The 26,326-nt window shown below is 41.8% G+C and overlaps 1 protein-coding gene and 1 pseudogene across 1 annotated transcript in view; both read right to left on the bottom strand.

The window, feature by feature from the left end:
• Positions 1-3,987: 3,987 nt before the first annotated feature.
• On the bottom strand, positions 3,988-5,217 carry LOC117978394 (ubiquitin-conjugating enzyme E2 S-like; annotated as a pseudogene).
• Positions 5,218-21,693: 16,476 nt separating this feature from the next.
• LOC117978229 (coiled-coil domain-containing protein 144A-like) overlaps positions 21,694-26,326 on the bottom strand; it is a 168,616-nt gene continuing 163,983 nt past the window's right edge. The window contains exon 18 of the mRNA XM_063598612.1: positions 21,694-25,452. The gene's annotated coding sequence lies outside the window, so the exon portion shown is untranslated. The remainder of the gene's footprint in view (positions 25,453-26,326) is intronic.

Genomic DNA, 26,326 nt, shown 5'->3' with positions numbered 1-26,326 from the left:
CGTTTGTTAAAGGGGCCTCGAGGGCAGGCCATGAGCCCTGTCCCTTCTCACTGTGGCCTGATCCTCTCCTCGGGGGACGCGGTTGTGCCACGGGCGGGGTAGTCGCGGGGTCCTGGGCCAGTGCCCCGAGCGCGGCAGAATTTGTCCAAACTCCTGATGCCCCAGCGTCACCTCTTCCAGGCGCCCGGTTCCCCCAGGGACAGCTTCAAGCGGTAGGGACAGACATCTGAGGACCCAGCCTCAGGGATGCTGTCCCCGGGCTTCCAGGCTCCAGCGCCGTAGGACTGAGGCAGACTCCACGGTGAGAAAGAGACCCGATCTAACCCAGGCCTTTCATCAGAGCCCAGGAGGGAAGGCAGGAAGTGGGACCACGAGGCCCGGGGGGCTTCTAACTCGTCTGGCCAGGGAGATCTGAATTGGGGTGAAGAGCAGAATCTCCAGAACAAGGAGGAGGTGGTGATCATGGAGACAGATTTGGCTGAAATGCCTGAGAAAGGAGGTGAGAATTGCGGACGTGTTGAACTTGTAGCGTGGAAGGACCAAATTCCTGCTCCTGAAGGGAAAACGGTTGGCTCAGGGGAGGTGGCTCTTGGCTGGCTGTCTCCATTGTCTTGGGGATGGATGGGCTTTTTAAGTGAGACTGAAGGGCTTGGTATGGGAGCACCGCCCTTTCCATGGCAGCTGGGCACACAGTGGACCCTTCAAAGCTACCCCCAAAATGTGAGTGAAATGTTAACTTCTATGGCAAGAATTCACCTCTTTGGTTGTCAAAAATGTTTTGTTTTACATAGGAGAAAACAGGCATAGTAGTTAATGACTGACTTCCATTCTACCTGACCAGTTTCTTGAAGGTTGTGCTGTGACCTCTTACACCAGAATTCCCCCTGGGGTGGTTGTTAGATTTCTGGATTGTACCCCAGGCTCAACTAATGCTTATTACTTTGAGGTGGGGTCCAGCAATCTACATTATAAATAAGCTTTCAGAGTGAGAACCAACGAGTATAGATTAAGCTGGGAAATTTACTGACATATTCTAATTTCTAGATCAGAGGATGCCGTCTTACAGAATGTGTTATGATTATAGCAACTGAATTCGAGCCCAGAGTAGCAATATTCCCGCATATCCCGGGAAGAGGGTCCTGGGAGGAGGTCGGTTGTTTTGGGGGTACCTTCAGTCTCAGTGTTTGTAGGCAGCACGTATAGTACGTTGAAGCGGTTTTTAGACTTTAAATCTGAGTGGCAAGTTAAGCCTAGGTCTCATCATTACTGCTTTCTTGTCGTTAGCTCTGTCTTCCCAGGATTCTCCCCATTTCCAAGAGAAGAGCACAGAAGAGGGAGAAGTGGCTGCTCTGCGCCTCACGGCCAGATCCCAGGTGAGTGAGTCTGCTGATTATTGGAATTACACCTTGTTTCTTAGAGTACAGATGCACTCCCTTCTTTGTGATGTGGAGTTTCTTTATCCACTAAAGCCCATCTGCAGAGCTGAGTTCTAAATCTAAGAGACTAGTCAGGAGACTAATGGACTCAGAAGAAAATGTTTTCTACTTACAACACTGGATGGATTTCTTCCCTATTTAGTGTTTATTGTCCCTCAACAGATAGGTAAGCAGCATTTCCCTTTCTTAGCCTCCTATGCTCATTTCTGTGCTTGGTAATGTGAGAAACTATTTTAAATATAATGTGGTACATACCTCTTAAAACTTGTTTCTCTAGAGGAAACAGCATGTATGTGACTTTAAGTGGCAATCTAAGAAAGCACTGAAATGCTGAAGTGATTGTAAAAATAATAAATACTCACATAGTTCAAAGAAATACTGGAAAAGGAAAGCCTATGATGGCGTAATTTAAAGAGTTACAGTTAGAATCCAGCCCTCTGAGATGACGAAAGCTAAGGTATGATCATGCCTGCAACTTACTTTTATATTGTTGGCCCCTCTCTCCCAAAAGGTAAATATGACAAATATTACGAATGTTTGGCTGGGCGTGGTGGCTCATGCCTGTAATTCCAGCACTTTGGGAGGCCAAGGCAGGTAGATGACTAGGTCAGGAGATTGAGACCATCCTGGCTAACACGGTGAAACCTCGTCTCTACTAAAAACACAAAAAATTAGCCAGGCATGGTGGCACGCACCTGTAGTCCCAGCTAGTCTGGAGGCTGAGGCAGGAGAATCACTTGAACCTAGGAGGTGGAGGTTGCAGTAAGCCGAGATCGCACTGCCTGGGCAATGAGGGAAACTCTGTCTCAAAAAAAAAAAAAAAAGAATTTTTGAATTTAGGCGGTGATTGTACTATATCAGTGATTATTGCATTCATCTTTCAACTTTTGTATGTTTGAAACTTTTATTAAAAGAAGTTAGGGCTGGGCATGGTGGCTCATGCCTGTAATCCCAGCACTTTGAGAGGCTAAGGCGGGCAGATCACCTGAGGTCAGGAGTTCAAGACCAGCCTGACCAACATGGTGAAACCTCGTCTGTACTTAAAATACAAAAATTAGCTGGGCGTGGTGGCACGCACTTGTAATCCCAGCTACTCCGTAGACTGAGGCATGAGAATCACTTGAACCCAGGAGGCAGAGGTTGCAGTGAGCCCAGATAGGGCTACTGCACTCCAGCCTGGGTGAGAGTGAAACTGTCTCAAAAAAAAAAAAAAAAAAAGAAGTTGAGGAGGAAAAAAGGAGCTTTCCATGATGTGTGGCATACCACAACCCAGAGATTCCTCAATCAGCCTTTCTCTTTGCTTCTGTAATCCAAGGTGTAAAAAGTACATACTGCACGTTCATAGTGTTTGTAAAAGTCACTTCCTTTATGTACTTGCCTGTCTCCATTGGCTTCTCAACTGTCTTACATTAGTCTTGAAGACTTTATTAGTCAAGAAGCTTTAAGTTGCAGCTGATAAAATCAATTCAAATGGGTCTAAGTGAAAAGAAGTAACTACTGACTAACTGAAAAATCTAGGTCTGGCTACATATAGGGCTCAAACAAGAATGTTAAAACCTAATTCTTCATTTTACTGACCTTTTCTCTCCATGGGTTTTATGGCCAAACAAGTTTTTCTCCTAGTGTTGGCCTCTAACGAGTTTAGGCTTACATCTTCCTGTGTTGAAGGCCAGAGAAAAAGGGCAGATTCTCTTCTAGTCATTCTTGCAGAAGTGCTGGGATTGACTCTAATGGGGTATTAGGCCCATTCCTGGATGAGATATTGGCCAAATTTAAGTGTAATTCTTTATAGAATATACCTACACACACACACACACGCGCGTGCACGCACAAACATCCCACCCATGAGTCAGAGATGGCGTCAGTACTACCTGAGCTACAGATTCAAAGTGGCCAGGCATAGTAGCTAGGGGAAAATTAGGGCACTGGTACCAGAAGCGTGAATATATATTTCAATACTTTGATATCAGATTCAACACTGTTAACAGCATCAAGGTGATTGAACCGATTATGGAAAAATTTTAAAACTCTCTTTGTTCTTTGTGCATTTTATTAGATTTTTAAAATGCAATATTGGAGCTTTTTTTCTTGTTAGAATTTGCCTGGGCTATTTTTTACCTTTGATTTGTTAGATTTTTAAAAATATTAAAAGTTTTAGTTCTTCAGTGTAATAAAGTGAACAACACAGACATACAGAAAGGTAAAGGTAATGCTACTTCCCCCTCAAATTCAGTCCCTGCCTCTCTCTACTATGTATATTTTTTCACATTTTTTGTTGTACTTGCACTACTGTATTCAGACATATGGTATACTGTATTTCCTTCCATCTCCCCACCAGTACCCAACCCAGCAATAATATTTTGTTTGGATGGCCTATTCTGTATATAGGATGTGGCTTTTTTAAAAAACCTTTTTATAAGGGAAATTTGCTCATTCACATATAATACATGTGTTTCAAACTTTTCTTGCCATGTGATTTTTATAATTCTGTTTCCTGTGCTTTATTGTTTCCTCTTTTGTAGTTTTCCTGCTGTTTGTGCAATGGTTTGCATTTTTGTTGTTCTGGCTTTTTCTTCTAATTTTTGGGCACTTAATCTCCACTGAATGTTGATTTAGTTATGTATATGCAGATTCTAGGCTAAAGGTCATTTTTCCTCATAATGTCTTTTCTACTTAGGAGCTACTTAGTGATTTTTACATATTATTTTATCTTAAGGGAATAATTCTCATTTCTTTTTTTTTTTTTTTTTTGCTTTTCCAACTTTATTTAGAAAAACAAATCCAGGTCTCAGTGCCCCCTGTACCCTCCCCGACCCCAGCCATAATTTAAATAACTTAGAGACAGAGTTGGAGGGAGGGGACAGGAGAGGTTGGGGTCACGGTGGAAGGAAGAGAGCCCACTACAGCCGCCGCAGCGCCCGCTTTTGTCCGTCTTTTTCTTGGCCGCCAGCTTCTTATCGCGCTCGCCAGCATGCTTCTTGGCCATGGGACCCTCAGCCCCTCCCAGGCCCCCTGGGGCCCCAGAGTCGGTGGAGGAAGCTGTAGTGCCACTGGCCAGGGCCCGACCGGCTTCCGCCCTGCCGCTGGGCCCGCCGGCGCCCCCGTGGATCTCTGTGAGCAGACGGGCCCGAGCCGCATACTCCTCGTAGTTCTCCAAGAGCAGGCGGCCCGCCTCCTCGTTGAGTGCAGACTCGGGGTTAGGGTGGATCAGCAGGCACTTGATGGTCAGCAGTACGTGTCGGATGCCCAGCTCAGCTGTCCAGTCCCTCTTGAGCACGTTGACGCAGATCTCGCCATTGGCGCCCACGTTCGGGTGGAAGATCTTGGTCAGGAAGTAGCCCTTGGGTGGGGAGGCAGGGAAGTCCTTCCCCAGCAGGAGTTTCATGCGGAACAGACCTCCAGCATATGGGGTCCCCTCAGGGCCCTCGATGGTGACCTGGAGGTCGGTGAGGGTCCTCCTCGTTGGGAAAGACCTTGATGCCATCGGGTGGGTCTGCGGTCAGTGTCGTCACCTCCTTGTACACCAGGCGGATGATGTGCGGGGGCAGGTTCTCCACGTTGGAGTTCATGGCTGCGGCCGGCTGGGGGCGGGTCCCCCCGGCCCCCTTCCTGCGTTCTTCGGTCCGCCGGCCGGGGCGGGGGGCCCAACTGCTGCCGCTGCGGCCCTGGAGAGGCCCCCGCGGCCCCGCTCCGCTCCCCGCTTCCTCCGACGTCCGCCGCGCACAGCGTACACCAACCCGCCGCCACGGTGCCCGGCAGCACTTAATTCTCTTATTTCTTAAATCTTAGATTATTTTCCGCATAGTAGCTTTACTTTGAGATAATTTTAGACATAAGAAGTGTTGCAAATAGCACAAAGAACTTGTATATGCTTCACCCAGATTTTGCAAAAATTTATATTTTACTTTGCTTTATTATTATTTTTTCAAAATCAGGACATTCACATTGGCATAATACTATAACCTACTGACCTTATTCAGATTTTTCCAGCTGTCTTATTTTTCTCTTTTTAAAATTTCTGCTTTTATATTGTAAATATTTCTCTTTTCCTTTGTTTTTTGTTCTAACTTGATGTTGGCCAGGCTGGTCTTGAACTCCTGACCTCAGGTGATCTGCCCGCCTTGGCCTTCCAAAGTGCTGGGATTACAGGTGCGAGCCACCGTGCCCACCCAGAAAAACTTTATTTTGACATAATTTCATATTTAAAAAGTTTTAAGAGTAGTATAACGAATTCCTATGCTAGGCTCAGTGGCTCATGCCTGTAATCCCAGCACTTTGGGAGGCCAAGGTGGGTGGATCATGAGGTCAGGAGTTTGAGACCACTCTGGTCAACATAGTGAAACTCTGTCTCTACTAAAAGTAGAAAAGTTAGCTGGGCATGGCGGTGTGCTCCTGTAATCCCAGCTCTTTGGGAGGCTGAGGCAGGAGAATCGCTTGAACCTGGGAGGCGGAGGTTGTGGTGAGCTGAGATCGCACCACTACACTCCAACCTGGACAACAGAGCGAGACTCAGTCACACACACACAAAAAAAGAATTCCTATATATCTCTCACCTGGATACCTGGGTTCCCCAAATGTTACCATTTCACCACATTTATTTTGTTTTATCCTTCTATGTATATGTATATATGTGTATACATATATACATGCATGCATGCATAATTTTTTGAACTGTTTGAGAGTGTTACAGACATGATTTCCCTTTACCCCTAAAATTTCAGTGTATGTTTTCTTTCTTTTCTTTTCTTTTTTTTTTTTTTTCTTTTGAGATGGAGTATCACTCTGTCGCCCAGACTGGAGTGCAGTGGCGCAATCTCAGGCTCACTACAACCTCTGCCTGCCGAGTTGGGATTACAGGCACCCACCACCACGCCCGGCTAATTTTTGCATCTTTAGTAGAGATGGGGTTTCACCATGTTGCCCAGGCTGGTCTCGAACTCCTGACCTTAGGTGATCCACCCGCCTCAGCCTCCCAAAGTGCTGGGATTACAGGTGTGAGCCACTGCGCCCAGCCTATTCAGTGTATATTTTCTAAAATCAAGGACAGTATCTTACATAACTATACTAAAATGATCAGAAATAGGAAATTAACTTTGATGCAATTATAACTCTCCTTAGTTTCCTTTAATCTGGAACATTTCCTCATTCTTTCTTTGACTTTCATGATGTTGACATTTTTGATTAGTACAGGCCAGTTAGTTTGTAGAAATGCTTTGGGTTTAGCTGATGTTTTCTTAGTATTAGATTCAGGTTATGCAATGTTGGCAGGACCATTGAACTGACATTGTGTACTCCTTAATGCATCAGATCAAGAGGTACATGATTATTTATATCTTTGTCCCATTACTTGTGATGTTAACTTCAGTCACATGTATAAGGTGGTGTCTGCCGGTTTTTTCCCTGGTGACATTTTTGCCTTTGTATTTAATAAGTATCTTTTGAGGAGATACTTTGAGATTATTTAAATATCTTCCATCAAACTTTCATGTTCAGTTTTGTTCTTGTTGCTGTTGTTGTTTTTTGAGACGGAGTCTCACTCTGTCGCCCAGGCTGGAGTGCAGTGGCAGGATCTCAGCTCACTGCAACCTCCACCTCCCAGGTTCAAGTGATTCTCCTGCCTCAGCCTCCCGGGTAGCTGGGATTACAGGCAGGCACCACCACACCCAGCTGATTTTTTTAGTTTTAGTAGAGATGGGGTTTTGCCATGTTGGCCGGGCTGGTCTTGAACCCCTGACCTCAGGTGATTTGTCTGCCTTGCCTTCCCAAAGTGCTGGGATTACAGGCGTGAGCCACTGCGCCCAGCCCACATTCAGTTTTGACATCCATTGATTCTTGCCTGCAACAATTAATTGTGATGTTTGCCAAGTAATTTTTCTTATTCCGTCATGCCTTCTTCATTTATTACTTGGCATTCTACCGTAATAAAGAACTTTCTCTTCTTCCCCATTTAAAAAATTTATGTATTCATTTATTTATGTCATTGTGGGCTTAGGGATTCTAATACCATTCAATGTGATATAACCCTTTATTATCATTATTTATTTTGATACTCAAATTGTGCCATGTTTTTTACTAGGCCACTGCCAGGTTCATACTGTTTATTTAAGGGTTCTGAAAATACGAAATATGAGCATTCACTAAAATTAGTGAGGGTGATTTAATTGTAGACTATCATTTTTCTACTTATGGGTAAAATGTTAAAGAGTTTTTAATCAAGATTTTTTTTTTAACCTCAGGTCTGGAATCTACAAATATTTCAAAGTTTCTAGATATAAAACCTGGAATTCCAAGGCAGTTCTAGTTTTTAAACATATGTGTGTCACAGAAGAATAAGAATGCTACTAAAAATAGAATCCTGAGGACTTAGTTTTAAAACCTATAATTTTTAGGATCTGTTTTTCATGTTTAAGGGGCTGATGTCTTTTAATTATGGTTAGAAGGAAAGCACAAACTCTCTCATTAGAAGTGGGTTGGGAATAAATACTGTTTTATTTCTTTTTTTTTTTTTCCTTTTTTTTTGAGACGGAGTCTAGCTCTGTCGCCCAGGCTGGAGTGCAGTGGCGCCATCTCGGCTCACTGCAAGCTCTGCCTCCCGGGTTCACGCCATTCTCCTGCCTCAGCCTCCCGGGTAGCTGGGACTACAGGCGCCCGCCACCACGCCCGGCTAATCTTTTTTTTTTTTTTAGTAGAGACGGGAGTTTCACCGTGTTAGCCAGGATGGTCTTGATCTCCTGACCTGGTGATCCGCCCGCCTCGGCCTCCCAAAGTGTTGGGATTACAGGCGTGAGCCACCGCGCCTGGCCATATTGTTTTATTTTTAATGTTTTTTCTTTTTCTTTATAGGAGGAGAACTATTTATGCAGTTAGAAAGGGAATATTTATGGAAGACACTGCATGGTAAGTGAACTTTTTGTGGTTGCAAAGATTCAGGTAATTACAAGCAAAGCCCCATTCCCACTATGGGCAGCCACATGATTCAGTAAATTGATCTGGAGCCAGTCACTCACTCAGGATTTCACGGGCGAGAAGCAGTTTTGGGACTGGGCGGCTATGGAGGTCACATCACTTCTTTGCCCTTAGGCTTGAGTGGAGCGCTCTTCACACCAGTTGTTCCTAACAGAACCATTCTCATTGCTGCTTTCTTTCCTTGAATTGGTGAGCTGCCTGCCTTGACTGTGGGTGAGTGTGGTTTTCCAGTGAACCTTTATGTGTGGAACAATGGAAATTATCAGAAATCATCTCCTTTTTTTTTTTAGGCTTTCTATTTCTCAAGGTGCAGTCTTAGGGAGCTGATAAGCCTGGCATATCATCTGTGGTCTGATTATATAGTCAGGATGGGATTTACCCTCCTATTTCTAAACATGTCATCTGCTTCAAATGAAAAATATGCACATCATTTTGTGAAGCAACAATATTGGATCACAATAAATCAGTTTATCCTACACATTAATTTAATAGAAAACAACACTTAAATGTTTTTTCTACCTTAATTACCAAAACTGCATTCCATTGTTTAATTTCAGGCCTTTTCTAACACGGAAGCTGCATTTAAGAGCCTTAGGGATGAAGTGCCCTTTTGTGGAGGAGGCTCACTGAGCGGTGTTGGAGGCTGTGTTTATGGTCGTGCTGGCTGTGAAACTGCCTCAGTCCTTCCTCTAGGACACACCCTCTCCATCCTGGAATAATCTGCAGGATTGCAACATTGTTAAGCAGCCAGTATTGCGGTGCCTTGGGCTTTTCACATCCAGACAGGGTTGATTCAGCCCTTTATTCTTTTGAGGTAGATAAATTTGGGTGTCACACAGTTTATCGTTGTGGGCTGGCTGGCTGGAGGGAGGGCAGATACTGTGGGCCTTAGCTGTCTATAAATATGTAGCTGTATTAAGTAAGGGATGAGTGGGCTTCTAAGGGTCAGGTTATAAGATACCTTTTGAAATCAAGATTTGATCTGTAGAATAACAACGTTCCTATTTCCTATGGGATTTTAAAGTTGAGTGTGGATGGGAGAAATTTGTTTTGAAATGAATGACTATTAGCTTAATTCCTACAGACAGAACAAAACATGACCAATGGCAGTTTAGCATATTCTGGACATCTTTGCAATTTTAGCAGTATGTTCTAATGGCAAAATAAAGCACTTTATAGTTTCACTAAAATGAGTGAAACATAAATGTCCCCATGCCTTTTGGCAGCATCCTGTGCCATCTCTTCTTCCCATACATCCCTGTACCCCACTAATTTGGTCTTTGGTGCATATCTGTTTCTTTCAAGGAATTTTGTTCCATACATAAACTGTTTTGGATAGATTACACTCTTTTTAATTTTATTAAATCACTTTTGTTTCCAGCTTTTACTTGGCAGAAATCTCCATGGCTTTGGGGCATTTACATTAAAAGGGGATCATCTACAGAGACTTGAAGCTGGAGAATATCATGCTTAATCACCAAGGTGGAGACATACCGTAAACAATTCTATAGTAAATAATCATCTTAAAATCCTCCCACACAGGTCATGGCCATTTTCAAAGCCCCATAGTCATCTCTCTATTTTGTATATTTCCTCCCTCAGAATTTATGGCATCATAGTACTTGCTGATGTTTTAAGTCTTTAGGTAATTACACTTGGTGAGAGTAAAAGAAGTTGAGGATAATAGTTGCTCAATTGCCTTTTTTAGTTTAATCCTTACTCTATAGTTTTTCATGTTTTTGGAATCCTTACATAAAATGTTGTGTAATGTTTTAGACTATAAAAGCCAGTCTAAACATTAATTTTGGCTTGTTACTTAAATTGAAAAGTGAATCTTAATTATATGTTGAGTTTTAGTAATGAAAATATGTAATTATTGGCTGGGTGCGGTGGCTCACACCTGTAATCCCAGCACTTTGGGAGGCTGAGGCGGGCAGATCACCTGAGGTCAGGAGTTCAAGACACCTGGCCAACATGGTGAAACCCCATCTCTACAAAAAAAAAAAAAAAAAAAATTGCCGGGCATGATGGTGGATGCCTGTAATCCCAGCTACTCAGGAGGCTGAGGTGGGAGGATCGCCTGAACCCAGTAGGCGAAAGTTGCAGTGAGTCAATATCGTGACATTGCACTCCAGCCTGGGCAACAGAGCGAGACTCCATCTCAAAAAAAAGAGAAAAGAAAAAGAAAATATGTAAATATTAGAAGCTATACTTCTTACAGTAGGTTTTATTAATGCTGGAAAAAGGATTGAAATTGAACCAAAGTATTTGATAAAACTTTGGGAATATGATGTTTAATAGGCATCAGGTTACTCTTTTTTTTTTTTTTTTTTTGAGATGGGGATCTCACTCTGTCACCCAGGCTGGGATACAGTGGCATGATTACAGCTCACTGCAACCTCCGCCTCCCAGGCTCAAGTGATCCTCCCACCCCAGCCCCTCAAGTAGCTGGGGCCACTGTGGCACACCACCACGCCTGGCTAATTTTTGGTATTTTTTGTAGAAATGGGGTTTCATCATGTTGCCCAGGGTGGTCTCAAACTCCTGAGCTCAATTGATCTGCCTGCCTCGGCTTCCCAAATTGCTGGGATTACAGGCATAACCCACCTCCCCCACTGCCAGAATCAGTTTATTCTTGCTGTTTGTTTGCAACAACAAACATAAACATCAGAGAGACCGATAATCTATACAACTATAGATATAACACCGTGAGCCTTGACTACAACTGCATGCTGCTACAGACAGCTCAATTTATGCTAATCTGGGCTGTGGGTAGACTTGGCAATTCACTCATACCCCAAAGGAGCAACCAGATGACCCAGGGTATCTAGAAGGTGGTAGCAGCTGCTAATCCTTAGATGTCTACAGAATAATCCATGAGGTAGTTAATTGTTTCAAACTCTTAGAGAATGATGTATGAACAACTGAGGCTCATATAAACATTCCAGATTATACTCCTCCACCCACCTTTTTTTTTTTTTAAGGAGAAATGATAACTGAATAGATCATGGGAATCAGCGTCTCTTCCTTCCTCTCATCAACACCTCCTCACTCCCCAAAACCTGGTTCTGATCTGAATTCTAAGTCACAGGATAGAATAGGGGAGTGATAGAATAGTTGACTTCTCCTTTCATTTATAAGGTTGAGTGTATCAGATGGTTCTGTGAAAATAAAGGCCATACTTCTGTATCAGAGTGTAGTATATGTTTACATTTGAATCAATAGGTCATTGTGCCTTTTCTGTGAAATGAACCTCAAATACTAGAGCCCCTGAGGTTGTTGAACCACTTGTTATGACAGTCCAGTAAAGAAAGCTAAAGTTGAACTGAAATGATCTTTGTATAAGGTGGTAAGTTTTTTACTTTCTGGATCAGCGATGATTGATTCATACTATCTAGCAATTTTCTTTCTTTCCCCTAATTGGTAGCATTGGGCAGAATGAGCTACCTTGTTATAGTGACTTTCTGAGACCATTTTAAGAACTCTTCACAGTTCACTGTGATAAAAGCTATATATTTGAAGTACTATCTCACACCTTTGTTTAAAAGGTACAGAATATGTTTATTAGGGTCCGTGTACTTAAACTAGACTTCATAAAACAGTTTTTCCAGGATTTTTCTTTTTCAGGATGGTAGAGGATTCTGTGTATACTTAAAGCTAGAGCCTTAAACCGGTTATTTCACTTTTTTCTCTATCTTTATTTTCTCTTTACCAGATAGATTGTATCTTTGGCAAATGTGACTTTGCCCTAGCCTTAAACAGTTAGCATCCCATTTTATGGATGGTACCTTGTTCTTGACATCTGCAAGAAAAGTTTGAGGCAAGAAAAGTTAAATGGAAGGATAGATTAAGGTGTTATATGACATGTTCAAACACTGCACTTACTTAGAATTCTGAGAATAATCATGCTGTAATCTTTCATTGCAGGTCATGTGAAACTAACAGACTTTGGACTATGCAAAGAATCATTCATGACGGAACAGTCACACACACATTTTGTGGAGCAATAGAATACATGTGAGCTGCACGTTAAACATAATTGGTTTGGAGGTAATAGCTAATTTTACCTGTTTTAAGGAATAGTATCTGTTTTCTGTACCCTCATTGACTCTGTATATTGTTTTTAAAATTCTAATTCACATGATATGCCAATGGGGGCATTTTTAAGCATATTATTTTCCTCATTGTACGGCCCCTGAAATCTTGATGAGAAGTGGCCACAATTGTGCTGTGGATTGGTGGAGTTTGGGAGCATTAATGTATGACATGCCAACTGGAGCAGTAGGTGCACAGTTAAAAGCTGCATGTATTATGGTCTATGCTGAGTCACTGTAGCAAGAGGCCTGTCCTGTGCTTTCTGAAAATGTTACCAATGGAGTTTTCAAAGCCCAAAGATTTGTTATTAGCAGTTTAACACTAATAATGCTGTATGATTATATGGGATCCCATACTTTGAGAAACATTTTCGTTGAAATGATCTGTGTCATGGCAGGCCTGTGAAATAGATGTTGAACAGATAATGCTCTTATTTTTATAAATGGAGAAATTGAAGCATAAAATCACATAGCTCACTTATTATCACACAGCAAGTTAATGGTGGAAACACAGGCTTCCTTCCAGGACACTGCTACTTCCTCTGTCCTGTTGCTTAAAAACTGCACGTCTGCCAGGCACAGTGGTGCATGCCTGTAGCCCAAGCTACTCAGGAGGCTGAGGTGGGAGGATCATTTGGGCTAAGGATTATTCATAGAATCTAGCCTTGACAAGAGACCCTGTCTCTAAAACAAAATAAAGGTCTTTAGCAGTTAGCCCATTTCACAGCATACATTTCTGATCTCCATGCATAACTAATTCAGGAAATGGATATGGTTATTTAAAATTTGTTTCTTATATACTAATACTTTTCACTCCCTGCTAATATTTTTCACTTGTCTTCTACTCTTAGCCTCCATTTACTGGGGAGAATAGAAAGAAAACAATTGACAACATCCTCAAATGTAAACTAATTTGCCTCCCTACCTCACACAAGAAGCCAGAGATCTGCTTAAAAAGGTAAGGTTCTTAAATGGTCACTGACAGTATAAGATTCAATGACTAGGATTTAACTAGATAGAATTTAATGTATATTTTGAATAATATATAGTGAACAAAAAAAGTCTTCAATTTTTGAAGGCGAAGTACAGATTTGTTTAACGACTTTCTTTTCTTATTCTTTTTTTTTTAATTCTTTTTTTTTTGAGACAGAGTCTCGCACTGTCGCCCAGGCTGGAGTGCAGTGGTGCGATCTTGGCTCACTGCAGCCTCAGTCCCCCAGGTTCAAGCGATTCTCCTGCTTCAGCCTCTCGAATAACTGGGATTACAGGCGCCCGCCACCATACCCCGCTATTTTTTGTATTTTTAATAGAGACAGGGTTTCACCATGTTGGTCAGGCTGGTCTGGAACACCTGACCTCAGGTGATCCACCTGCCTTGGCCTCTCAAAGTGCTGGGATTACAGACCCTTAAACAATTATTCAGTAGTAATTAGTAAACTATATCTTTTTTTCTTTTCTCTTTTTTCTGAGATGGAGTCTTGCTTTGTCCTCCAGGCTGGAGTGCAATGGCATGATCTTGGCTCACTGCAACCTCTGCCTCCCAGGTTCAAGTGATTCTCCTGCCTCAGTCTCCCTAGTAGCTGGGATTACAGGCGTGCGCCACCACGCCAGGCTACTTTTTGTATTTTTAGTAGAGAAGGGGTTTCACCATGTTGGCCAGGCTGGTCTTGAATTCCCAACCTCAGGTGAACCACCTGCCTCAGCCTCCCGAAGTGCTGGGATTACAGGCATGAGCCACCATGCCCGGCCAATAAACTATATTTTCTCAAGGCAAAGTAGACAAGCAAAGTCTAAAAAGGAAAAAAATCAGTTTGACTAAGGTTCTTTATCCAGGCTTTTTTATCCTCTTTAAAGCTACTGAAAAGAAATGCTGCTTCTCATCTGGGAGCTGGTCCTGGGGATGCTGGAGATGTTCAAGTAGGTATTGGCATCTTTGGTGTTTTGTGGGGGAGATAATGCTAGTTTTATGTATTTCTGAGGGTTATATGTAGTTGCTTATAAGTTAGCTTATTTTGTGACTTGTAACTTCAAAAAGGTGATTAATTTATCAATCCAGCAAAGTCTATTCCCCTCAACTTTTCTTTCTGCTTTTTTTCCCTAGGCTCATCCATTCTTTAGACACATTAACTGGGAAGAACTTCTGGCTCGAAAGGTGGAGCCCCCATTTAAACCTCTGTTGGTAAGTATACATGAAAGCTTATAATTGGGTGCAGTGGCTCACGCCTGTAATCCCAAAACTTTAAAGGGCTGAGGTGGGAGGATTGTTTGAAGCCAGGAGTTCAAGACCAGCATGGGCAACATAACAAGACTCCATCTCTACAAAACATTTACAAGTCAGCTGGGTATGGTGGCATGTGCCTGTAAGTCCCAGCTACTTGCGAGGCTGAGGCAGGAAGATCGCTTGAGATTTTTTTAGAGTAAGAAAAATCTCAGAGCAGACAGAAACGTTATTTTTATTAGCAGTTCAAAGATCTCTGGTTTATCCTCTCTTCAGCATCTTTGTTTTTATTATTTATTTATTTTATTTTGAGACGGGCTCTCACTCTGTCACCCAGGATGGAGTGCAGTAGCACGATCACAGTTCAATGCAGCCTTGACCTCCCCAGGCTCAGGTGATTCTCCCACCTCAGCTTCCTGAACAGCTGCGACTACAGACACATGTCACCATGCCTGGCTAATTTTTTTGTATTTTTTTGTAGAAACGGTTTCACCATGTCGCCCAGGCTGGTCTCGAACTCCTGGGCTCAAGTGATCCATCCACCTCAGCCTCTCAAAGTGCTGGGATTACAGGTGTGAGCTTCTGCACCCAGCCAAGCATCTTTTATTTTTGTACTATCTTTTAAAGAACTAAAGCCAGTGGCAATTGACTGTATTAGCTATTTTTAAGTCAGTTACCTAAGACAATTAAATATTTCGGGTAGTTGGGACCTTTCTTTTTTTGGTTTGTTTTATTTTGCTTAATTTAACCATTTTAAATATGATTCTTTGGGAATTTTTTCTTCAAAATATAGAATATATGTGCATTAGTTTGCTAGGCTTGCTGCAACAAAGTACCACAAACCGGGTGGCTTAGACAACAGAAATTTATTATCTCATAGATTTGGAGACTAGAAGTTCTAGATCACGTTGTTAAAAGTTGGTTTCTTTGACAACCGTGAGAAACTGTATGTTCCATGCCTCTCCCCTGGCTTCTGGTGGTTTGCTGGTAATCGTTGTCATTCTTTGGCTTGTAGGTGCATCACCCGGATCTCTGCCTTCACGTTCACATGGTGTTCTACCTGTGTGCGTATCTGTGGCCAAATTTCCCCTTTTTCTAAGGATACCAGGCATATTGGATTAGGGTTCCTCTCTACTCCAGTAGGACCTCATCTTCACTCATTACATCTGCAATAACCCTTTCCAAATAAGGTCACATTCTGAGGAACTAGAGGTTAGAGTTTCAACATATGAAATTTTTTGGGGGGTGGGTAAGGCACACGATTCAATCCATAACAATATGTTTATAAGTAAATGAGTTAGTGTGTTAGTTATTGTCTTTCTCCCACTTCAGAATCTGAGAAAACAGTTTCTTTTTCCATTCCTTGGGATGTAGGTGGAGGAGGAGGAGGAGGATGATAGTGATTATTTTTTTGGTCATGGAGCATAATGTGACCCACTTTAAAAAACAAAAAACAATTGTAAGGAGGATGACTGTCATACACCTACTGCACAGCTTAAAAATGATTAGGTCATCTTGTTTAAACATAACTGCCATCCCACCATCACACCTAAGAAGTTGAGTTTCCCCAGTTTTTTTTTTTTTTTTTTTTTTTGAGATAGGGTCTTTCTGTGTTGCCCAGGCTGGAGTGCAGTGGCATGATAGTGGCTCATGGCAGCCTCAACCTCCCAGGCTCAAGGGATCCTCCCATATAGCTGGGACCACAGGGGTGCATCACCACACCCAGCTAATTTTTTGAATTTTTCTAGAGATGAGGTCTCCCTGTGTTGCCCCACCTAGTTTTTTTGTTGTTGTTGTTCCATTCTTTTTTTTTTCTCCTGTTTGTAAGGATTTAATCAAGGTCTGTATATAGTTTGATTACTATGTCTCTTAAGTCTCTTTTCATTTATAGATTCCCCTAATGATTTATTGAAGAAACTGGGTCATTTGTCCTGTAGAATTCTCAAATTTTGATTTTGCTGATATTATCCCCATAGGTGTCATTGCCCATGTTCATCTGTTCCCTGAATTTCCAAAAACTGGTAGTTAAATTTAGGTGGTTGATTTGATTCAGATTAAACTCTCGGTATTGCATATGCTTTGATCAGGAGGCATAATGTGTAGTTGTGTGTGTGTGTGTGTTTAGTGATGTTAGTGGTCACTGATCATTGCCTGTGTCAGCATTTCACTACCAGGGTAATTTGGCAATGTCTGGAGACACACTGATTGTCACAACTTGGGGGAGGGAATGCTATAGGTACCTTCAGGGGTAAGAGTCAGCACAGCACAGCCCCCTACAGCAAAGTATTAATAGGCCTAAAATGTCAGTAGCCCTGAGGTTGAGAAACTCTGGCCTACTTTTATAATTTCATCAGGTGTTTGTGAAATGGTTTTATTCTGTTATTTCTTCTTTCTTTGTTAGCTGGAATTCTTTCATAAAGAGAAACTCTTTGAACAGTTAGTTACACAAGGTATAGTTCATACAGGAAAGGCAGGATGTATGTTTGATTCTTTCCTAGTTTTCAAAATAATGAATTAGTTCCCTAGCATCTTCCAAAATTGACCAATGAACTTTGTGTGTGTGTTTTTTCTTTTTTAGTATATTATGAACTTACACGTTTTAACATATTTGTGTTTCATTTGATTGCAGTTATTTTTGTTTTTATTTATTCATTTATTGTTTTGAGGCAGGGTCTTACTCTGTCACCCAAGCTGTAGTGCAGTGGTATAATCTCTGCCCACTGCAGCCTTGACTTCCCGGCCTCCAGCAATCCTCCCACCTCACCCTCTTGAGTAGCTGGGACCACAGGTACACCACCACGCCCAGCTAATTTTTGTGTTTCTGGTAGAGACAGGGTTTTGCCATGTTCACCAGGCTGGTCTTCAAATCCTGAGCTCAAAAGCAATCCACCTGCCTCTGCCTCCCAAAGTGTTGGGATTATAGGCGTGAGCCACCGCACCTGGCCGTTATTTTTATTGATGCTCATTTTTTCCCTTCGTTGAATGCTGGGTGCGTCTTCATATTGGGTTCTGAGTCCTTTTGACGAGCACGTTGTCTGGTGTTGGACGAGAGAGCAAAATAAGGAAACTGCTGTTCTCTGCTTATCTTTTACATTTTCCCCACACTTGGAATCAGCCATTCCTCCAGGGAGTGCAAGTTCACAGTCTGGGCTCTAAGAGAATTATCAAGTCAATGTGGTCATCTTTTAGTATTAAGTCAGATATTCTAAATTATTATTTACTTCCTAGATTTGGCCCAAGAGTCTAACCAGATATTTTGGGAAAGAGACAAGGAATTACATAAATCAATCTCATGGTTAGAACTGAAGTGATAACTATACTTTCACAAGGGAATATAACTTATAACCCATGCAGAATAGAAAATTATTTTTGCTCCTTTAGATTTCTAAAGGAATGAAATAAGCTGTGGGAAGAAACTTTAACTGGAGCATCTTACCAGTATTATTCATGTTTTAACTCTGCTTCAGTAGTTTTTCAGGTTTATTACAAACCTGCAGTAGCCAACTGAACTAATGATCTCTAAACAGGGATTTAGCCAGTGGACTAAGCACACTGAAGCTTTGTGAGAGAGGAAATTGATATTCACATTTTTTCCAACTCGTTTTGAGCTCAATATATTCACTTTTTTGTTTTGTTTTGTTTTTTTGTTTTTTTTTATTCAGACAGACTCTTGCGCTGTCACCTGGGCTGGTGTGCAGTGGCACAATCTGTGTTTGCGGCAACCTCTTCCTCCCGGGTTCAAGCAATTCTCCTGCTTTAGCCTCTCAAGTAGTTAGGATTACAGGCGCCCACCACCACTCCCGGCTAATATTTTGTATTTTTAGTAGAGACGGGGTTTCACTATATTGACCAGGCTGGTCTCGAACTCCTGACCTCATGATCTGCCCGCGTCAGCCTCCCAAAGTGCTGGGATTACAGGCATGAGCCACCATGCCCAGTTGATATATTCACATTTTTAATAGGAATAACAGTATACTAAAATCTATTTTAATGCATGTTTAAGATTTGAAGATGTAATTTGACTCAGTACTTTCCACCTGCATTTTTTTCTTCATTCTGTGCCTGCTAAGACTATTCTAATACTTTATTATAGTTAACCCCTGCGAAAAGAGCTCCCAGAGCTTACAGTGCATTTGATTGATGTAATATGGACTATTCATTATTTTCTAAATTATTTTGTTTGTATAAAGCAATCTGAAGAGGATGTAAGTCAGTTTGATTCCAAGTTTACACGTCAGACACCTGTCGACAGCCCAGATGACTCAACTCTCAGTGAAAGTGCCCATCAGCTCTTTCTGGTAAGTGAAAGAATTTCCATATAGTTGTGGGAAATTTTAAGTATGAGGATGGGCTCTTCGAGAAGAAAATTCAGTTTGCTTGCTTTGCAGTTCATGTAGGTAACCTCGCCCGCTTTTTTTTTTTTTAATAAGCCATGCTCTTATAACTTACTGATATGTACAAAATTGATTTTCATAATCCAACATTTTATTTTAGCAATTAGAGTGGGAATGTACAATTCTTTGGAGAGTATGATTCCCTTTTTCGGTTGGGCCACAGAGTTAAAATGATGTTTGGCTTAGCATCTCAACCAAAAATTAAGTCATAGCAGTGGGGGAGAAAAACCTCACTAACTACATGTATTTTATTCCTGAAACAGCTATAGATTTTTGGTACCTTTTTTTTTTTTTTTCTGAGACAGGGTCTCACCTTGCCCAGGCTGGGTGTAGGGTGCAGTGGTACGATCACAGTTCACTGCAGCTTTGACCTCCCAGGCTCAAGTGATCCACCCATTTCAGCCTCATGAGTACCTGGACTACAGGTGTGTGCCACATCCAGCTAATTTTTAATTTTTTTGTAGAGACAGAGTCTGTTTTACTCCTGGACTCAAGCTGTCTTCCCACCTTGGCTTCCCAAAGTGCCAAAATTATAGGCCTGAGCCATCATTCCTGGCCCTATTTTTGGTACTCTTAACATAAGTAGGGTTTTTTTTTTTTTGAGTCAGAGTCTCGCTCTGTCGTCAGGCTGGAGTGCAGTGGTGCGATCTCAGCTCACTGCAAACTCTGCCTCCTGGGTTCAAGTGATTGTCCTGCCTCAGCCTACTACAGGCACGCACCATCACTCCCAGTTAATTTTTGTATTTTTAGTAGAGACAGGGTTTCACCATGTTGGCCAGGATGGTCTCGATTTCTTGACCTCGTGATCCACCCGCCTTGGCCTCCCAAAGTGCTGGGATTACAGGCATGAGCCACCGCGCCTGGCTAAGTAGGGGATTTTTTAACATTAATTGTGAATATTTGACATCAAAATATATTGGATCATATGTAATAGTGAATTCTCATTGTAGAAATATCTGTATAGATTTATAGCTTGTCTCTTCAGAAAAGTAAAGGTTTTAGATGTTGGCCAACAGAAATGATGGATTTATATCAGATGACCATCAATGCATATTATTTTGCTTAAATATCATATATGCTTATTTTATTACTGTACTTATATGTCACATGAACATGTATCTCATTTTGTATCCTTTTTTTTCTTTGTATTCTTTGTATTTCTTTTTTTTCTTTCAACATGGTGAAACCCCATCTCTACTAAAAGTACAAAAATTAGCCAGGTGGTAGTGGTGCATGCCTGTAATCTCAGCTACTCAGGAGACTGAGGCAAGAGAATCACTTGAGCCCAAGAGGTGGATATTGCGGTGAGCTGAGATTACAACACTGCACTACAGCCTGGGTGACACAGTGAGACCCTGTCTCCAAAAAAAAAAAAAAGAAGGGAAATACATATAAATATCTGATTAAAATAGGCCAGTACCTTACAGTTACACTGACCTTAATGAATAGGAAGATTTGTCACTTCAAACTCTCCTGACAAACAAAAGGACAGTCTCCTAATCCATGAAGGGAGAAGGCAGAAGTAAATTAAATCTAAAAGAACACACAGGCCCTAGTGCACTGGTGTGCTTGTGCACACACTCAACTCAGCAGCGTGCCACAGCCACATGACTATGTGCAGTGGGTGTTGGGGGCTCCGGGCTCAGTTGCTCTTCTAGAGTCCACAAAGGGCTAGCCTGAGTTCCTCTCTCCACAGAGCCAGAAGTTCACCCTCTCCCGAAGTTCAAATTCACCACGTTGTACCCCTTGTGGCAGTTCTCACATCACACTGAATTGCAGTTACTGGTCTACATGATTGATCTCTTCTTCTAGGTTGTAAGCTCTTTAGGAAAAGGAACTACCAAGTATTTGTAGAAAGATTCATCTCTGTATTCAACATAAAAACCTTGTACAGAAAGTGTTTTAAACACTGCTGCAGGAAAAGTCTTATTCTCAAAAATAACGAAACCTCCTGTTTGTTCATGTCTTCTTTCTTTTATGCTAGATTCCTGCTCTCTCAGAGGCAGGACTGTAACATACCAGGAAGGGTGGAAGCCTCCAGAGATCCAGCTTCTTTGTTGCTAAGCAGTGGGTCTTACACTTGGAACAGTAGTACATCTCATCTTCCCCTAGCTCTTCCTCACTGGGGAAAGCACGGAGACGGCTGTCCAGGATGATGGGCTCGACTTGCGCTCAGGCATTTAAACTGGTGATCTAGCTATGCATCAACCTCTCGGTCACTCACCCTTATTTTACTCTATATAAGGAAAAAGAAAATATAACTGGCTGGGTATGGTGGCTCAGGCCTGTAATCCCAGCACTTTAGGAGGCTGAGGTGGGGGGAATTGCTTGAGTCCAGGAGTTCGAAACCAGCCTGGCCAACAGAGTGAGACCCTGTCTATGTGAAAGAAAAACCTAAAAATTAGCTGGGCATTGTGGCGCGTGTCTCTAGTCCCAGCTACTCAGGAGGATTGCTTGAGCCTGGGAGTAGAGGTTGCAGTGAGCTGTGATTACGCCACTGCACTGCAGCCCAGATGACAGAGAGAGACCTTGTCTCAAAAAAAAAAAAAAAAAAGGGAAAAGAAAACACAACCCAAACTAGAGTCTGAGCAAATACAGCACCTACACATTTATTCACAAATGTTACATTGTAACATTCTGGATAAAATTTCTATTTATATGATCATAGCTTTTCTTGAAAAATTTTTGAATGCTTCAAAATGACAAAAAGAACTGCATTTATTTAACAACTTTGGAATCCTATAAGGGGTTACATGTGAGCTGGCCCTCAAGCCAGGGGTGATGATAGTAAGCCCTTTATCTTTAATCAGAAAGCCAGAGCATTATCAGTATGCTGCAGAGTTTACAGAGACTAGGAGAAATAACATGAAACACAGAAACCAGAGCTGGATGAAATAAGGGCACAGAAAAGCTCACCATGAGAAGACAACACAGCAGAGCACGAAACACCACAGGGTACAACTCATTTACATCTGATCCCATGTAACACAGAGTTATCAGAATACCAAGTCTATACTTATCTGTCTCCTCCCTCATGGGGCCTTTTTATCTGAGATGGCAACAAAAGGAAGAACAAGCTCAAGAGTGTGCTGCTTTTGTTGAGAAGGCCCCTAATACCCACCCAAACCTTTGGGGTCCTGTTAATCAGCATGTTAGGCTGTGGAGCAAGAAGGAGTTAAGTGTAAGAAAGGAGAGAGAGCAAAGAATGGGCGGGGTGCAGGGATATGTGTTGGGGGTGGTGTAGAATGAAGAAGGAGGAGAGAAGGAAGGATCTAGAATGCAGCAGAAAAGAAAGAATTTTTCCCTCTCCATGCCTGGCTGCTACCTGACAAACAATCAAGAACCATAGAGCTGGGATCCTTCTGTTTGTCCCTCTAATGTATGGGAAGGTGGGTGAAGCATCAGGGTTATGAATGCTACCATAAGACTTCACACAGTTTATATTTGTGTCCCAAAGCAGAGCCCGGACCACAAGGCCCATACTGACTGCCTCTCTGTGGCAAACGTCACATATGTCCATCACCCACCCTATTTATTGCTCCTCACCCTTCCAGAGGTGAACTTCCTCCATGAATTTCCCTTCCTGAAACTCACGATGGGAACCTTAGGCTGCCTGGAATACAAATTGGCACAGCTCAAGACATGCAGCTTAGCATGGGTTTTCAGGCGAGACTTTTTCCCTATGTGAGAGTCACGAGGCTGTCAAATGCTGTTATAAACAAGCAAGGTTGGGTTTGATCATGCAGTTAAGGTTCTAGCACTGCATAATTATCCAGGCTAAAGAGCTCATTTAAAAAGGGGAACTTAGAGGAAAATTCTTTTTTTAGAAAAGGAAATCTGGCTTGGACTTGGGTTATAGACTTCTTTTTTGAGTACAAATTCTGTAGTAACAAGATATTAACTGTCATCATCTTTTGAACTGGTCACTCAAGGGAAAAACTGACATGCTTCAAAAGGAAACATGCTGTATCATAGTTGTTGGAATGAGTAGAAAAAGGGGTGTATCATATACGATAGTGTTTCCTTTCTCATAGCCAGTTAAATATTATCTCTATTATCTCTACCAGGAATACTTTATGGCCAACCACAAATTAGAGTAAGCTAGTAAAGAATGTTGAATTTTATTGACTACATTTTCTGTGGAACACAGGCTACAGTGCTAGATGAAGACAGGGAGGAAAGAAGGCTGATAAAAAACATATTTGTGGACTGTACTGACAATAATTTCTATTTATCAGTAAAATTTCCCAAAGTGATAAAGATTCCCTTTACCTCTTGGGATCTATGCTTAGATCCTCTACTATTGTTTAAACAGTCTATGAATTACTTATAGGCACCCTCTTCTTTTTCAGAGTTGCTTTAAAGCTCATCTTAACACAAAACACAGGAAATGAAGTAATAGTCTTCATATAAGACTATTAAAAAAAAAGAGAGAGAGGCCTAAGAATTTGTCTAGTTTAATTTTCTTTTTTTCTTTTGAGACAGGGTCTTGCTTTGTTACCCAGGCTGGAGTGCAGTGGCGAGATCACAGCTCACTGCAGCCTTGATCTCTTGGGCTCAAGCAATCCTCCAACCTCAGCCTCCCAAGCAGCTGGGACTATAGGTGCACAACACCACACCTGGCTAATTTGTGCATTTTTTGTAAAGACAGGGTGACATCATATTGCCCAGGCTGGCATCTAGTTTAATTTTCTACTGAGGAATCTGAGGTCCAAACAGGAGAGAAATGTAAAGGATAAGAGTGCGTGTCCCTGTATTTTTTTCTGATTACTAGGTATAATATTCATGTGGAAATTTTGGAAAGCAGAGAAAAATGTAAAAAGGCAGGGAATCCTTTTATATTCTTAATACAAAGGCAACCACTGTCAAAATTTTGGCAGATTTTCTTCTGTCCTTTTTCCTAAATAGTATTTTTTTCAATATTGAAGGTATTCTTTCCAGTATATGCAACTTTATGTCTTGTTTTTAAAAAAATGTTCACATATCATAAGCATGTTCCCATAAATGTTAGCAAAAACTCCTGGTAATCATTTTCAACAACTGCATTATAGTTTATCCAATGAATACACCATGCTTTATTTAACCATTCCTCTAATGTGAGACAAATATAAGTTGTTAATAACTTTTTACTATCCTAAAAAATGCTATGATGATATTTGCCTGCAAATTATGGAGTAATTACAGAGTATTCTCCCCTCAGATAAATTCCTAAAAGGGAAATCACTGGAATAAAAAATATAAAGCATATGGACAATAATCCCAATTTAAAAAGATGTTAATGTATATAAATAGAATGTAAATAAAATAGTGTTGATGTACTGAAATATGAACTGTATAAAAAGTATTGGTAATTGTATATGGGGTGTACCTGTTTATCTGTAACTGTTATCCAAACAAATTAAATACTGTGGATGCCTCTATGTGCTGTTTTTCCTCATACAAGTAAACAACACAGAATGTCAAATTCTTCAGCCTCCCTCTCTGTGATCCTGTTTTAATTCTCCTACTTGAATAATTTCTTTCTGACTTACAGAGGGGATGCTTCATCTCTGAGGTTGGAAACTCTGTAGAGCAGGATTCCCCAACTCCTGGGCTACAGACCAGTACCGTCCATGGCCTGTTAGGAACCGGGCTGCACAGCAGCAGGTGAGCGGTGAGCTGTATTTATAGCCACTCCCCCTTGCTCCCATTACCACCTGAGCTCTGCCTCCTGTTAGATCAGCAGCGGCATGCCATTCTCGCAGGAGAACGAACCCTATTGCGAACTGGGCATGCTAGCAATCTAGGTTGTGCCCTCCTTATGAGAATCTAATGCCTGATGATTTGAGGTGGAACAGTTTGATCCTGAAACCATTCTCCCCAGCCCCCCAGTCCGTGGAAAATTGTCTTCCACAACACCAGTCCCTGGTGCCAAAAAGGTTGGCAACCACTGATGTAGAACAAGATCCCTACAGTGGGTACTACCCTACAGAGGTACTACTACAGGGGGTAGAACAAGATCCCTCCAGTGACCAGGTGACTTTAAACATGGCTCACATCCCTTTTAGAAAGTTATGGCAGGGAAGCAAGTAGAGAGCAGGTGGTAAACTGAGGATTGGTGCCTACATCGGTACCAACACTGGGTCCTACAGTCACTTTTGTGCAGATCAGGAGATGAGGTGAAGAGAAGGAAAGCTTCTCATTTGCATAATGCCTTGAAATGACCCGAGGTTTCTAGGAGGCACCGAGAAACCAGAGATGTCCCTTGTTGTCTGTCTGGGAGATCCAAGGGGACAGTTGGCAGTGTTGAGAAGAGATGAAGGTGACAGCTGTAGGTCCTTCACCCTCAGCTTCTATTTGTTCACCTATAAAATTAAAATACCGAACACTCAGGCTTGTAAGAATTAAATGAAGGACACAAATGCCTGGCACAGTTGCTTGGTAAGTGCTCAATCCAACGATACTCAATCCTATTTTACAAAAAGGGTTTTTTTGTTTGTTTGTTTTGTTGTTTGTTTTTTTACCTCCTTGCTATACTGATGCTAAAAGAGTTTAATAGTCCTCTGGTCACATTTTCCAAAAACAAGAATACACATTAAAAATGTATAAAATGGGCCAGGCTCAGTGGCTTACACCTGTAATCCCAGCACTTTGGAAGGCTAAGGCAGGCAGATCACCTAAGGTTGAGAGTTCCAGACCAGCCTGACCAACATGGAGAAACCCCGTCTCTACTAAAAATACAAAATAGCCGGGTGTGGTGGTGCATGCCTGTAAACCCAGCTACTTGGGAGGCTGAGGCAGAAGAATTGCTTGAACCCGGGAGGCAGAGGTTGCAGTGAGCCGAGATGACGCCATTGCACTGCAGCCTGGGCAACAAGAGCGGAACTCTGTCTCTCAAAAAAAAAAAAGAAGTATAAAATGAAACATGTTGAATCAGCAGCAGTGGCAGCTTGTTTAAGGAAAGGAACAAACAAAATTAATACAGAAAGTCAAAAAATGAAGCACAACTCTTTTAAGTGCCAGTCTGTTTTTAGGTTTCTTTTTTTTTTTTTTTTTTTTTAATAGAGACAGGGTCTCTGTTCCCCAGGCCAGAAAGCAGTGAGGTAATCACAGCTCACTGCAGCCTCGACCTCCCAGGCTCAAGCAATCCTCCCACCTCAGCCTCCCCAGTAGCTGGGACCACAGATGTGCACCATCACACCCAGCTAATTTTTGTATTTTTTGTAGAGATGGGGTTTC

Source organism: Pan paniscus, chromosome 19 (genome assembly GCF_029289425.2).
Source record: "Pan paniscus chromosome 19, NHGRI_mPanPan1-v2.0_pri, whole genome shotgun sequence".
Taxonomy (NCBI): Eukaryota; Metazoa; Chordata; class Mammalia; order Primates; family Hominidae; genus Pan; species Pan paniscus.
Note: the sequence above shows the minus strand (reverse complement) of the source record. Positions and strands in the feature narration are given on the sequence as shown.